Below are 13283 nucleotides of genomic sequence, written 5' to 3' on the forward strand. Positions count from 1 at the left end.
GGACTTTTCCTAAAAATCGGGGTTCGGACTTTTTGGATTGAACAGTGTGCTGGGGAGTTGAAGGAAAATATTTTACAGAGATAGGCATTTCTGCGGCCCATTATGCAGCCGCATAATCACTCTGCGGGCCGCAGAATGGCCGCAGAGTGAAGCAGCTACTTGGGCCATTTTTTATGACAATTTTGCGACCAGTTATGCGACCGCACAACCATTTTGCTGGTCGCACTTTTGTCGCACAATCAGCCTTAGAATTTTTGCGGAGGGATGTTCTACGGCGCATTATGCGACCGCAGAACGGGTCTGCGAGCTGCATAACGACCGCAGAGTGAAGCAGGCTAGCCCAGTTCCGAAGGCCATTTTTTGCGGTCATTTCGTGGACCGCATAATCATTATGCGGTCGCATATGCAACCGCATGTCCTGTCCCGGGCTTCATTTTTGGGTTTTTATAACCCGAACCTACTTCGATAAAACATATTCCATAGTCAAATTTGAGCAAATTTCTGATACTTTTAGAGTGAAAAAGAGTTCTTAGTGTGGGGGAGTAACCTTCAACCTATTATCCATCAATTCTTGCTCAATCATTAAGTATTAACAAATAAAGTTTTCATCTTAAAGGTAAGAATCTATGTCCTAGCTCTCAATTTCGAAAATTTACAAACAATGGGATAATTAGAAAGGCGATTCTTGGGTGTGGGGGTTGTTATCTTGCATGCATGTGTTATCAAAGAATGTGGGAAGGTTGTGAGCTAAAAATGGTAGAGAATGGGTTGGGGAATAATGGAATCTTTCACAAAAGGGCCTTAAAACATTAATGCACACCTATTGTTTGATAATGTGCTCAAATGAGATAGAATCATGACCATCTTCCTAATTTTGGTCCAACTTGTTATATTTCTAAAATAGATCGAAGTTGCTAAGAATTCCGGAACGTTTTAAAGTTTAAAGGAAGCTCAATTGAGGTATGTCGGCTAAACCCCCTTCTTCTTAGAATCGAATCCCACGGTGTTCATGTAATTGGTGTAAGTTTCAAATTGATCATAATAGAATTGGCTATTCCGAATGTGCTTATGTTGAAGGATATATGCTCAATATGTATTGTAAATTCTTCATCATATCACCTTATCATTGAGGATGTGTTCAAAATATGGATTATGTGTTAAAAATGTTAAGACTTCAAGTCAAGATCGAAATAAAGGTTGTTATGCCAAATTATATGAAAAGCCTCTATGTGCCTAAGATTCCCAAATTGCTCATATGTGAATTTAATGTCTTGAATGGGAAGCCTTATTGTTGTTGATAATGATAATGATGTTTGAATGTGGAAAGGGGAACTGGAATTATAAAATACGGCCAAGTGCCAAGAATGACTTTATAATTGTGGCCACAAGTGCCAATGAATTGAAAGGATGTAAAAGAAGTATGATGTGAGATGATTGACTGAAAAAGTTAATGTCTCGGGTGAGACGGCCTAGCCGATCGGGCCGTGATCGGAGGCCATGCCGCACACATGGAGGTGACTGTGCTGGAAATTATAATTAAATTATGGTTATGGCTGATGTCTCAAATGAGACGACCTAGCCAACCGGGTTGTGATCGGACTCCGTGTAAGAATACGGTGGTATTGTGAATTATGGTATATCGGCACTAAAGATCACCCAACCTAATAACATGGAAATTGACTTGACAACTTATGTGATCCTTAACTTGATGTTTTAGTATTATTTGAAGCTCTTATTGAATTCTTGACTGGTCCCCCTTGTATTATTATTCATTCTATTGAGGTGGTGTTTAGTTTTACATACTAGTACTATTCGACAGTACTAACATCCCTTTGGCTGGGGGCGCTACATCTTTAAATGGATGTAGGTGGTTCCAAAGCTGGCAGTGTTGATCAGCGATAGTGGTACATCCTCTTCCCAGCAGACTTGGTGAGCCCCACTTCATCCCGGGGTCATATATTGTATCTTTTGTTCATATTATTATCACGTTTTGAGGTATAGCTGGGGCCTTGCTGCCGACACTATCATAACACTCTTTTGTATCTTTTAGAGGCTCCGTAGACACTATGTGGGTTGTACATGGGTACTAGAAAAGTCAAACAAGTTATGTTGTGTTTTGATCACTTGTTCCACTAGAACTATAAGAATATGTGTACTTTGAGACTTAAAAATGAAGTAACTAATGAAATGATTTAGTATTCCTACTGTCTAATTAACAAAATTATGTCTTCTCTTGATCATGGGTGCATTGGGTAGAAAGCATCTAACAGGCTTGCTTGACCGGGTTCACTCTGTTGGGCGCCAGTCGCGCTTTCCGAGTTGGGGTGTTACAGTTCAGGCCTCGGTTGACGGAGTATCGAGACTGGATACTTTTGGACGTAGTGGAATTCTCGTTTGTGATGTGGTGTCGTCATCCTTGTTGGAACGCATTAAGGTTCCGCAGTGATATGGTCTTCTTTGATTTGCCTTCGGGGCAGGGTGTTGTGAAATGGTGCCTGACAAGCGGTTGTCAAGGATGGCGGTGTATGGTGGCTTCAGAGTCTAATCGGCGCTCTTAATGTTGATGGCTCAGGGGAGATGATCTTTATGGAGTCTCAGAGTTGGTGGCAGATTACCCGTTTGGGTGCTACAAAGATGGATTATGATTTGTGACAATATCTTGGCAGCAATGGAGGAGGAAGGACATGGTGGGAGGTGTCTCGCGGTGGTTGAATTGCTAGCAGGTCATGTTTGAAAAGCAGAGGTCGAGAAGTTACTTAAAGGATATGGTTTAACTGAAGTGGGAGTGGCAGAGTAGCGTATGGATTCTGTGGTAGGATAGCCACATGCCTTGAGAAACTTTTTAATGGGATTTGGGAAATCATGGTGGACAGTGTCTATAAATTTCATTTGGGGCAGTGGCTACTGTTCTGAGAAAGATTGAATATGATAGAGAGGAGTTTGCTTGAAAGGAAAAGGGGTGTGAAAGCTTGATTATCATTTTTTATGCAACATGACTTTGAGTTTGGAACATATTGTTGGACTTTCATGAAAAGTTTAACAAGATATTACAAGGAATTTGGCTGGTTATCGGTGCGAGATCATGGTAATTGAGAAGGAGGAATCATTGTGGGTTCTACATTTATGTGATTGTAGCTTAAAGCTAAGTGGGGGATCCCATCATCTAAGATTGGATCGCATGGTTGTCTGCTTGTGCGGTTTCTGGTTATCGATGCATTGGTTGATTATTTATGACTAAGAAAAGGGAACACCAGGGGTAACTCGAGCAAAGAACTTGATGAATGTGTGCTATATTTCTCCTTATCGATCCATGTGCAGGTTATGGGAAGACTCAGAGTTTATGCTTCTTGTGGATGTGATGTACAATGAAAAGAATTCATCTGGTTGCTTCTTTGGGAGTGTTCATGAGCTAACAAAGCGTTGGAGTTGGATTATAATCGGGACCAGGTCAGAGTGGGTGACTCTCAACAATGGTTCTAGTAGGTTCAAGAATTAAAGTGTAGTGTTTAAGGATTTTGGGTCAGTTGTGTGGTTAAGGATCGAGTTTTTGCAGTGGATTGTGAAAGGGACTTGGAGTGTTTCTATGTTAGAACCGGGGGTCTGTAGTGTGATGTTAGATAGATGGAAGAAAACAACTTCAGATTCGTAGAGGTTCTTTCAAAATGGGTGTACCAGTTGGAGATGCTATTGTGCGCATAAGGAGGGTATGAGATGGTTCATAGGTATTGAGACGATTTGGTCTCATGAATTGGGTCACTCGGGATGAGTGTTGTTGTGTTTTCTTACATTTTGAATGGAGCTATTATTATTTCTAAGGCATGTCAAGAGTAAATTTGGAAGAAGTGGGGTTGGTTAGTAATGGTTTGAATTAGCATGATTGTGGCAATGGTCAGTTCCTTCAGCGTGTTAAGTTATACAGGTGGTTTGTGGTTGTATGTACGGGTTTCACAGCCACCATAATTTTCTTGATTTAGGAGGTATTCGATTCCTATGGCCTTGTTGTGTAAATGGATCACGGAAGAGTTATGGCGGTTTAGACCACGACTTGAGGTTTGTATTTTCTTGCGGTCGTGGGAATTCAGTTGCGTGTTATAATGGTTCTTCTGAAATGAGTTAAGTGAAAGGTGTCTAGCCAATGAAGTGTTTATTCTTCTATTAGTTCAGGGGTTATGATGAATTCTTGTACTCTCGCGTAGTGGCATAATAGGTGTAGTGAGAGGCATGGGAATTGGAAGTTGCGGATCAAGGTTATGGCTCGGTGTTGATAAGAATGTCACGAGCTCGGATGGGCAGGGAAGAATTCAGATGTTTAGAGTAAGATGGCATTATCTTAGTGTCACCTGAGAATGGTGTTATGTGGAAGAGGCATTGTGTATTGATTTAAGAGGCATTGTGTATTGAATTACAGATTCGTGATTTGCTTGACAGAATTAGTACGGTTGGTGGTATGGAGGTGCAAACTTTGCTACCTGGTGCGGAAGGTCGTGGGAGCGTATCCCACGGGAAACTTGTAATAAGTGTGACATGTTAGTCACTTGATTGTTAAGGATTGAAACCAAGTATGGAGATTCTGGTACTATCGCTAATGTGAGAGTTTATGCCTGAAAGGCGCTCTATTTCTTTGGTGTTGGACTGTGGGAGTTTGTTCCGATAGCTGCTCATGTATGTCATGAATAGGGCCATTGTGGATCCTTGAAAGGTTGTTGGCCCAGTATGGTATGTTCAGAATCGGCTTGAGGTCTGTTGGTGGGTCAAATGTGAATGTGTGCTCTACATCAGGTCGGATGTGTTCATTCGGCATAGCATTGCTTATGGAGGAGTCTTCGGGCATTGGATGTTGCTATTCCATGTAATACTCTATTGTGCTAGGTGTGTTGTGAGACGACTTGATTATTCGCATATGTGTTGTGATCCCGTGTAGCTTGTGGCGTTATATGAGCAAGATGGCTCTCGAGACACAAGTCATTTATTGCACATTAGTCGTGCTTGTGTTTTTGTAGCGTATGGCACTATCCGTCTACCTAAGGTTGTATTATGCACTTGGCGTGCTAGGAAAAGGTGTTATTTGATGTATTTATACTAGTATAATTTGATGAGCGCAAAACACACACTTAAATATGCTCGCTAGTCAAATATAGTATAATATAATATCGTATCCATAGGGATTGGAGTTAAACATTATTTTCGTAGTTTATAGCTTGGTTGCTATCTAACATGATCAACAGTTGAGAATTATGTGATTAAAACTAAAATTAACTAGGAATCTAGAGATAATTGACTATGAGAATCGCAACAAAAATAAGCAAGGAAGATATCAACGGGAGAAAATAGGGGTTGATTGGATAGGTACAAGATAATTGTCTGGGATTTAACTCTAGTTAATTCACTTCTAATGTTCAAGTGAGTTTCTCGAATTCACTCAAGTATTAATTCAAACGTTTAGTAGAAACTCCTCTCTCGATTAAGTCTCAACCTCACAATGTGAACCAATTTAAGCTCGGTGAAGATATGCACAATTTCGCACTGGATTGGTCTTTAAGAGAACCTCTCTCGATTATCCTCCTAACTAGGTCTAAACAATAATTCAGCTAGTCTCTTTTGATTACTAAGAAGAATTAATGAATTCAACCAACAAGATAATGCAAAGATATCACAAGTATGCCTCTATGGATTACATGGACATGTGAATATAGATGCAACAATTAAAACACCCAAAACAATTCAATGCCTAACAACTAGAGTTAATATCCATAAACATATATCAAAACACTAAATCCATCAATCCCTAAAAAGAACTACTCCATAGATATGGAGTAATTCATCACAAATATAAAGAAAAACATGAAACGATCCAAACTCTTGTCTTGAGTGAGGATTGAATGATGAATTCCTTGTGCTTTCGCTTCTCCACTTTCTCTCTAACCTCCTTAGGTCTTAGATGTGTCAAAAGTCCATTAAATAACGTTTTTACATGTATTTATACTAAGTAGGGTCGGGCCCAGACGAAAATAACTTTTCCCGCGCGAACTGGGATAATAACTCTGTAAATATTGCACAGGCGCGCTGCATGGGGCGACACGCCACGCATGGAGGTTGTGGGAAACTTCAGAGAGCTTGTTCTGATAGTCTTCCGGAAAATTGGGCAGCCGCGGCGCGCCACGCGTCGCCCCATGCGCCGCGGCTGTGGGACTTTCTCTGAGTATGGATTTTTCTTGCTTTTAGCTATCCCGACATGGTTCTCGACCCCCGAACGCGATCCCGGCTTATTCCCTTGGGCTTTTACTCAGACTTCAAAGCTCCAAATCACTTGAAATTCCATAATATCTACATAGCTCAGAATCACTCCTACAAGGAATAAAACACACAATTAGTGCAAAACACTAGCGCTTAAAGCTCAAGCTCAATTAAAGTGCAGTAAATTGGAGTGTAATAAGCGACTAAAACACGATATTATAGCCTACCATCAACACCCCATACTTAAACCATTGATCTTTCTCGAACAATCAAACCACACTTTATATAGACACAACCTTATTTAGCAACTCTCATAACTCATCATACCAAGACTAATTAAAATAGATTAAGCAGAACACCGTAACATCCTAGCCTCAAGATTTGACTCGAAAGAACCACACATTATTTATAACCCGCTCACTTACTCCAACACAGAGGTCAATGACATTACCTTTCCTTCATGAATCAAGTGCCCTCACGATAATAGAGAGTAGTTCCACACACCATCAAATTTATCAACAATCAGGAACTCAATATAGAAAGAATTCACTCACTGTCAGAATAACATTCATATGCCACAAAAGATGAACCATAGGCTTGCCCGTAGTGTACTACTCAACTAATCGAGCTCATTCAGTCAAGGATCAAGTAGAACTTTAATTGGTTGTAATGTAGGCTGCGGGACGGGTAGGATACATTTAGATATAAGAGTGACTACACCTCCCTAAGCACTTTAATACATACATCTCATTGTTAAAACCCCACACTTATGTCAAACCATACTCCACCTTAACATCATTATACATTAACTCCCAACTTCTTTAAGCACAATTACATCAAGATTTACCACTATCATGGAATAGTTTTCACAATCAAACACTTTTTTTTCTTTTCAATTCAAGTGGCTCTCACTTTTTTAATATAGTGCACTTTCTCCTTATTTCATTAGTTCCACTCAAAAGCCAAACCAACCACCCCCAAACTTCAACTTTTACAAATAGATGGTCAATTCAAAATAAATGAGTAAGGCTTGTAATGTTGTTGCCAAATAATTAAGATTACAGGCTCAACGGGGTTAACTAAGATACATAAAAATTAGGTGGGTAATAACATATAATTGGCTCAACAAAGAAATGCCTATATCATTCCAAGACCGAATAAAACTACTTTTTCGCTTTGCAAACACATGGGGCAAGTTCTAGACATCAAATGCAATGCACAGAATAACACAAACCTCACACACATATGGCACATAACACACTCAAGATTGGATTATCAAGACACTCTAGTTGAAGCAGTTAAGCAAAGTTAAGATCATACAATTTAAGGTACTTATAATTGAGTCTAAAACTAAGCCTAAGCGTCACAACTAAAGTACTCACTATTCTCAAGGCATAACCAAGTCAACAGATATTGCCTTCAAATAAAAACATAGCATAAGGTTTCCTACACCTAACAAAAGTAAAAACTAACTACATCCGGTTCAAACTAAATCCTTGGAAAAGAATCGCGGCATGAAGAAAAACCAAGGGGGAACTATTACACAACCTAACAACTAAAATCTCTTCGTCTTTTTCTTTTGACTTTAATCCCTCAAAAAACCCGTCGAATGATATCCATCGTTGGGAAAAGTCGAAAATTTTAAATTTTTATGGTTTTTCTCATTTTTCTATCTCTAACTACTAAAACAACAAAACTAAATTACTAACACAGATACATACAACATACAATTTTCCCCCACACCATACTTTAAGTTGTGTCATGTCCCCATGACACACAATTAAAAAGCATAAGGTAAACGAAACTTCCCTGAATTTTCAATCGGAGTCTGAGTCGAAGTCGGGCTCTATTCCAAGCGTCCGAACCAATGCACGCATCCATGCAGACAGCTTCTTCTCAGCCTTCTTGGGATACACCCCACACGTATCTTTTTCACTAGTTGCAATGTTTTCTTTCGATCCCTTCACCTTCCACTCAATACTTGCAGTTGGATTCTCCTTTATCACCCCGTTTCTACATTCATCTCAAAAGTCACAGTCTCCTAACCCACTATAAGCATGAGTTTTCTATCATGTATATCTAAAATTGCTCTACCCATTGCTAAGAATGGTCTTCTCAAGATTAGGGGTATTTCCTTGTTCTCCTCCATCTTCACCACTATACAGTCTACTGGAAATACGAACGTATCTACCGGAACTAAGAAATCTTCCACTATCCCCTCAGGTATTATAGTTGTTTGGTCTGCCAGCTGCAAAGATATTGGTGCAGACCTTATCTCTCCAAGCTCATTCTCCAGTTTCCTGTAAATAGACAAAGGCATTAAATTAATTGAGGCACCAGAATCACACAAAGACTAATCAAAATTAAGAGTTCCTAACGAGCAAGGTATAGTAAAACTCCATGGATCTCCACACTTTTATGGGAGTTTGTTTTACAAGATTGCGCTGCAATGCTCTATGAGCTTGACTACTGATGTCTCTTCTATCTTTCTCTTCTTTGTCAGGATTTTCTTCAAGAACTTAGCATAAGATGGCATTTGGGAGAGCACTTCTGTGAATGGCAAATTTACATTAACTTGTTATAGCATATCTAAAAATCTCTCAAATTGGTTGTCCAGCTTCTCTCTATAAAGCTTTTGGGGAAAAGGTAAAGCAGGAATATGCTCGCTCTTATTAGATTCCTCCCTTCTTGATGTTTCCTCTTTCTTCTTTTTCTCAGTTCCCTTCTTGCCTTTCTTCTTCTTATCAACTTCAATTTTCAGCTGCTCCCCACTTTCTTTTTCAAGTACCACCTCTTTTTGGATAGGGGTGGCCTTTTTCACTACTTGTCCACTTCTCAAAGTTACAGCATTTACCGTCTCCATGGGGTTTCTTTCAGTATCAACTAGCAGAGTACCTGGGATTCTCTTAGATAAGATTGTAGCAATTTGTCCCACTTGCTTCTCCAGCTTTGTGCTAAGTTCTTTGATAGTTGCACCATGAGCATCTAACCTTTCATCTGTCTTGACAATAAAAGACTTCATCAGATCTTCTAGCCCAGGCGGATTGGATTGTTGAGGTTGAAACTGCTGCCTTTACTCATTTTGGAAGCCTGGAGCTCCTTGTCCCTGGAATCTAGAGTTTTTTCGTTGCCATGCATTTGCAGTACCCCCAGGTGAACTTCATGAAAAACCGGGATGCTTCTGACCCATTGCATTAAAGTTATAATTCCCCACAGCATTTACTTCCTCAGTTGAGGCCTGACACTCATGAGTAGGGTGTCCTCTTCCACATATATCACAAGCTATGTGATTCTCACTTTGTATTGAAGCTAAGGTCAGTTTCCTTATCTCTTTCTCCATTACATCAAGTTGTACCTGCACAGATGTGTTAGCATCAATCTGGTGAACACCATTCGCCCTTCTTCTTTTAGTACTTTCAGAGGGCCACTGATTTGCATCTTCAAATATCTCATCTAAAATTGTTACTATCTCCTTTGGCGTCTTTTTCATCAAAGGGCCTCCAGCTGCATTACTCAATGTTCAGTGTGAGGCGGTGTCAAACCATCCCAAAAGTCCTGGAGTTGCATCCAGAGTTCAATTCCGCTATGTTGACACTTTCGCACTATCTCCTTAAACCTCTCCCACGCTTCAAACACAATTTCAGTCTCGTTCTGATAGAAGTTATGAATTTCTCTTCTAAAGTTGCTCGTCTTAGTTGATGAGAAATATTTGTCAAGAAATTTTCTGGTCATCTCATCCCATGTTCTAATCGATCCATTAGGCAAGCTTCGAAGCCACTGTTTTGCATCATCTTTGAGTGTGAAGGGGAATGCCCTTAAATACACTATAACTTGTGAAACACCATTGTATTGAAAAGTATTCATAATCTCCTCGAAGTCCATTAGATGTGTATTTGGATCTTTGTTTGACTTCCCTCCGAAGACACAACAATTCTGAAGAGTTTGGAGCAACCCTTGCTTTAATTCAAAATTGTTCACTGCAATTGGAGGTGGTCTAACACTTGATAAGCCTTGGCTATAGACCGGTCTAGCATAATCGCCAAGTGGTCACCCAGCACCCAAAGGTTGATTCTGAACAATTCTCCGAGCCCTCTCCTCCACATAGACAAATTGTGCATTCCGAAGAGCTCTTTCCTCGACATCCTTTGTAGTTTTTTCTCTTTACTAGGCTGCCTCTCTTGTAGCCAAATCAACATTATCATCATCTCTCACCATAATTTCTTTGGTTGAGGATTGCCCAACCTTCTCTATATTCTCACAGAGATTTCTTTCCTTCCTCAACTTTCACAGTCGTTTCTCGATTTCTGGTACGTATGGTAGCACTTCCTTCCCAGAAGATCGATTCATGCACCAACTTAACCCGCAGCCTGCGCACAGTCAACAAACACCAAGCTTAAAAAGAAAAAAATAAAATAAAATAAAAGAAAAATTCTTGAATTAGCACTACAAAATATTTCAAACACTATTGATTGCCAATCCCCGGCAACGATGCCAAAATTTGACGAGCGCAAAATACACACTTAAATATGCTCGCTAGTCGAATATAGTATAATATAATATTGTATCCACAGGGATTGGAGTTAAACAATATTTTTGTAGTTTATAGCTTGTTTCTATCCAAGATGATCAACATTTGAGAATTATGTGATTAAAACTAAAATTAACTAACAATCTAGAGCTAATTGACTTTGAAAATCGCAACACAAGTAAGCAAGGAAGATATCAATGGGAGAAAATAGGAGTTGATTGGATAGGTGCAAGATAATTGTCTGGGATTTAACTCAAGTTAATTCCTTCTAATGTTCAAGTGAGTCTCTTGAATTCACTCAAGTATTAGTTCAAACGTTTAGTAGAAACTCCTATCTCGATTAAGTCTCAACCTCACAATGTGAACCAATTTAAGCTCGGTGAAGATATGCACAATTTTGTAGTGGATTGGTCTTTAGGAGAACATCTCTCGATTATCCTTCTAACTAGGTCTAAACAATAATTCAACTAGCCTCTTTCGATTACTAAGAAGAATTATTGAATTCAACTAACAAGATAATGCAAAGATATCACAAGTATGCCTCTCTTGATTACATGGACATGTGAATATAGATGCAACAATTAAAACATCCAAAATGATTCAACACATAAAAACTAGAGTTAACATTTATAAACAAATATCAAAACACCAAATCTATCAATCCCTAAAGAGAACTACTCTGTAGATATCGAGTAATTCATCACAAATATAAAGAAAAACATAAAGCGATTCAACCTCTTGTCTTGAGTGAGGATTGAATGATGAATCCCTTGTGCTTTTGCTTCTCCGCCTTCTTTCTATACTCCTTAGGTCGTAGATGTATCAAAAGTCCATCAAATAATGTTTTTACATGTATTTATACTAAGTAGGGTTGGGCCAAGACAAAAACACCTTTTCTTGCGCGAACTGGGAAAATAACTTTATAAAAATTGCACAGGCACGCCGCATGGGGTGACGCGCCATGTGGGGCGGTTGTGGGAAACTTCAGAAGCTTGTTTTGAAAGGCTTTAGGAAAATTGGGCAGCCGCGGCGTGCCACGCCCCGCCCCACACGTCGTGGCTATGGGACTTTCTCTCAATACGGTTTTTTTTGCTTTTTAACTATCCCGACATAGTTCTCGGCCCCCCAACGCAATCTCGGTTTATTTCCTTGGGCTTTTACTCAGACTTCAAAGCTTTAAATCACTCGAATTCATTCCATAACATCTACATAGCTCGGAATCACTCCTACAAGGCATATAAAATACATAATTAGTGCAAAACACTAGCGATTAAAGATCAAACACAATTAAAGTGCAGTAAATTAGAGTGTAATAAGAGACTAAAACACGAGATTATAGCCGACCATCAGTCGATATTCGAGCATTTTGTAAGTTTGCATTTTGACTTGATGGGTATTTCCTCATTGATTGTTATGTGTAGATCGGGCGGCACGCTGCCACGGGTATATTGTTTGGATCGGGTGACACGCCGCCATGGGTATGTTGTGTGGATCTGGTTGCGCGCCGCAATGATGTCATGTTTGGATCGGGTTGCACTCCACAACAATGTCATATTTGGATCGGGTTGCACGCTACAACTATGAGATGTTAAGTGCAGTTCTTTATACTTATTTTGTGTACCTTGTTTCCCATCTCCAAGATAGAGCCATAACATTGGTTTGGCCATTTTATTCGTTATGCGGGTTGGATGGTTCTTTGCCAGAGTTCATTCTTCCCTATGGGTCACATTCGACTTGCAGCTAGTTGGTGCTTTGATGGCGTTGTATGAGATTTTAGACGGTGTTTGAGGTGGCTTATTACCCGAGCAGCTTGTACTGGGTGTGATGAGGTTATTGGACCTGACATTCGTGCGATCAGATTTATGTAGGGTATATTAGAGAGAAAATATCATTGTTCAGTTCAGAATGAGGTAATTGTTCTTGTCAGGTGAAGGGACTCCATGATTTATTGATTTTGTTAGGTGGTTATGAGTTTCTACACATCTCTTTTGTCATGGCAGTATTGCGAGAGTTAGAACATGGCTTATATGTGTTATGAGGTGTATTGCGGGCATCAGATTCATGAAATTGCAGCTATTATGGTCGGAGGAAGTTATTATGGGCAAAAGACTTATGTGGTGGATGGTTTGATTTCAGCATAGGTGCATGATCATGTTTTGGTACAGTGTAGCGATTATGCGGTGTTCATATATTAAAATCGGGTCTCGTGGAGAATTCCAGATGTTGGAATTTTGTTCTAAGGCTTGTTAGATAAGATTATAGGGAGGATCTTCAGTCTAGTTCGAGCTAATGTGCTCACATGGGTTGTGGTGGCACGGTAGGTGCACGAGGTGTTGAACAGTGATTTTTGACAACTCCGAAATAGTTCTTGGCATGTTCGAGGACGAACGTATGTTTAAGTGGGGGAGAATATAACGACTCGACCGGTCATTTTGAGCTCTAGCGCGTCGTTCAGCGGTTTGAGGCCTTGAGTAGCTTCACTTCAGGTATTATGACTTGTACGTGTGGTCGGAATTGAATT

The sequence above is a fragment of the Nicotiana tomentosiformis genome, chromosome 7 (assembly GCF_000390325.3).
Source record: "Nicotiana tomentosiformis chromosome 7, ASM39032v3, whole genome shotgun sequence".
Taxonomy (NCBI): domain Eukaryota; kingdom Viridiplantae; phylum Streptophyta; class Magnoliopsida; order Solanales; family Solanaceae; genus Nicotiana; species Nicotiana tomentosiformis.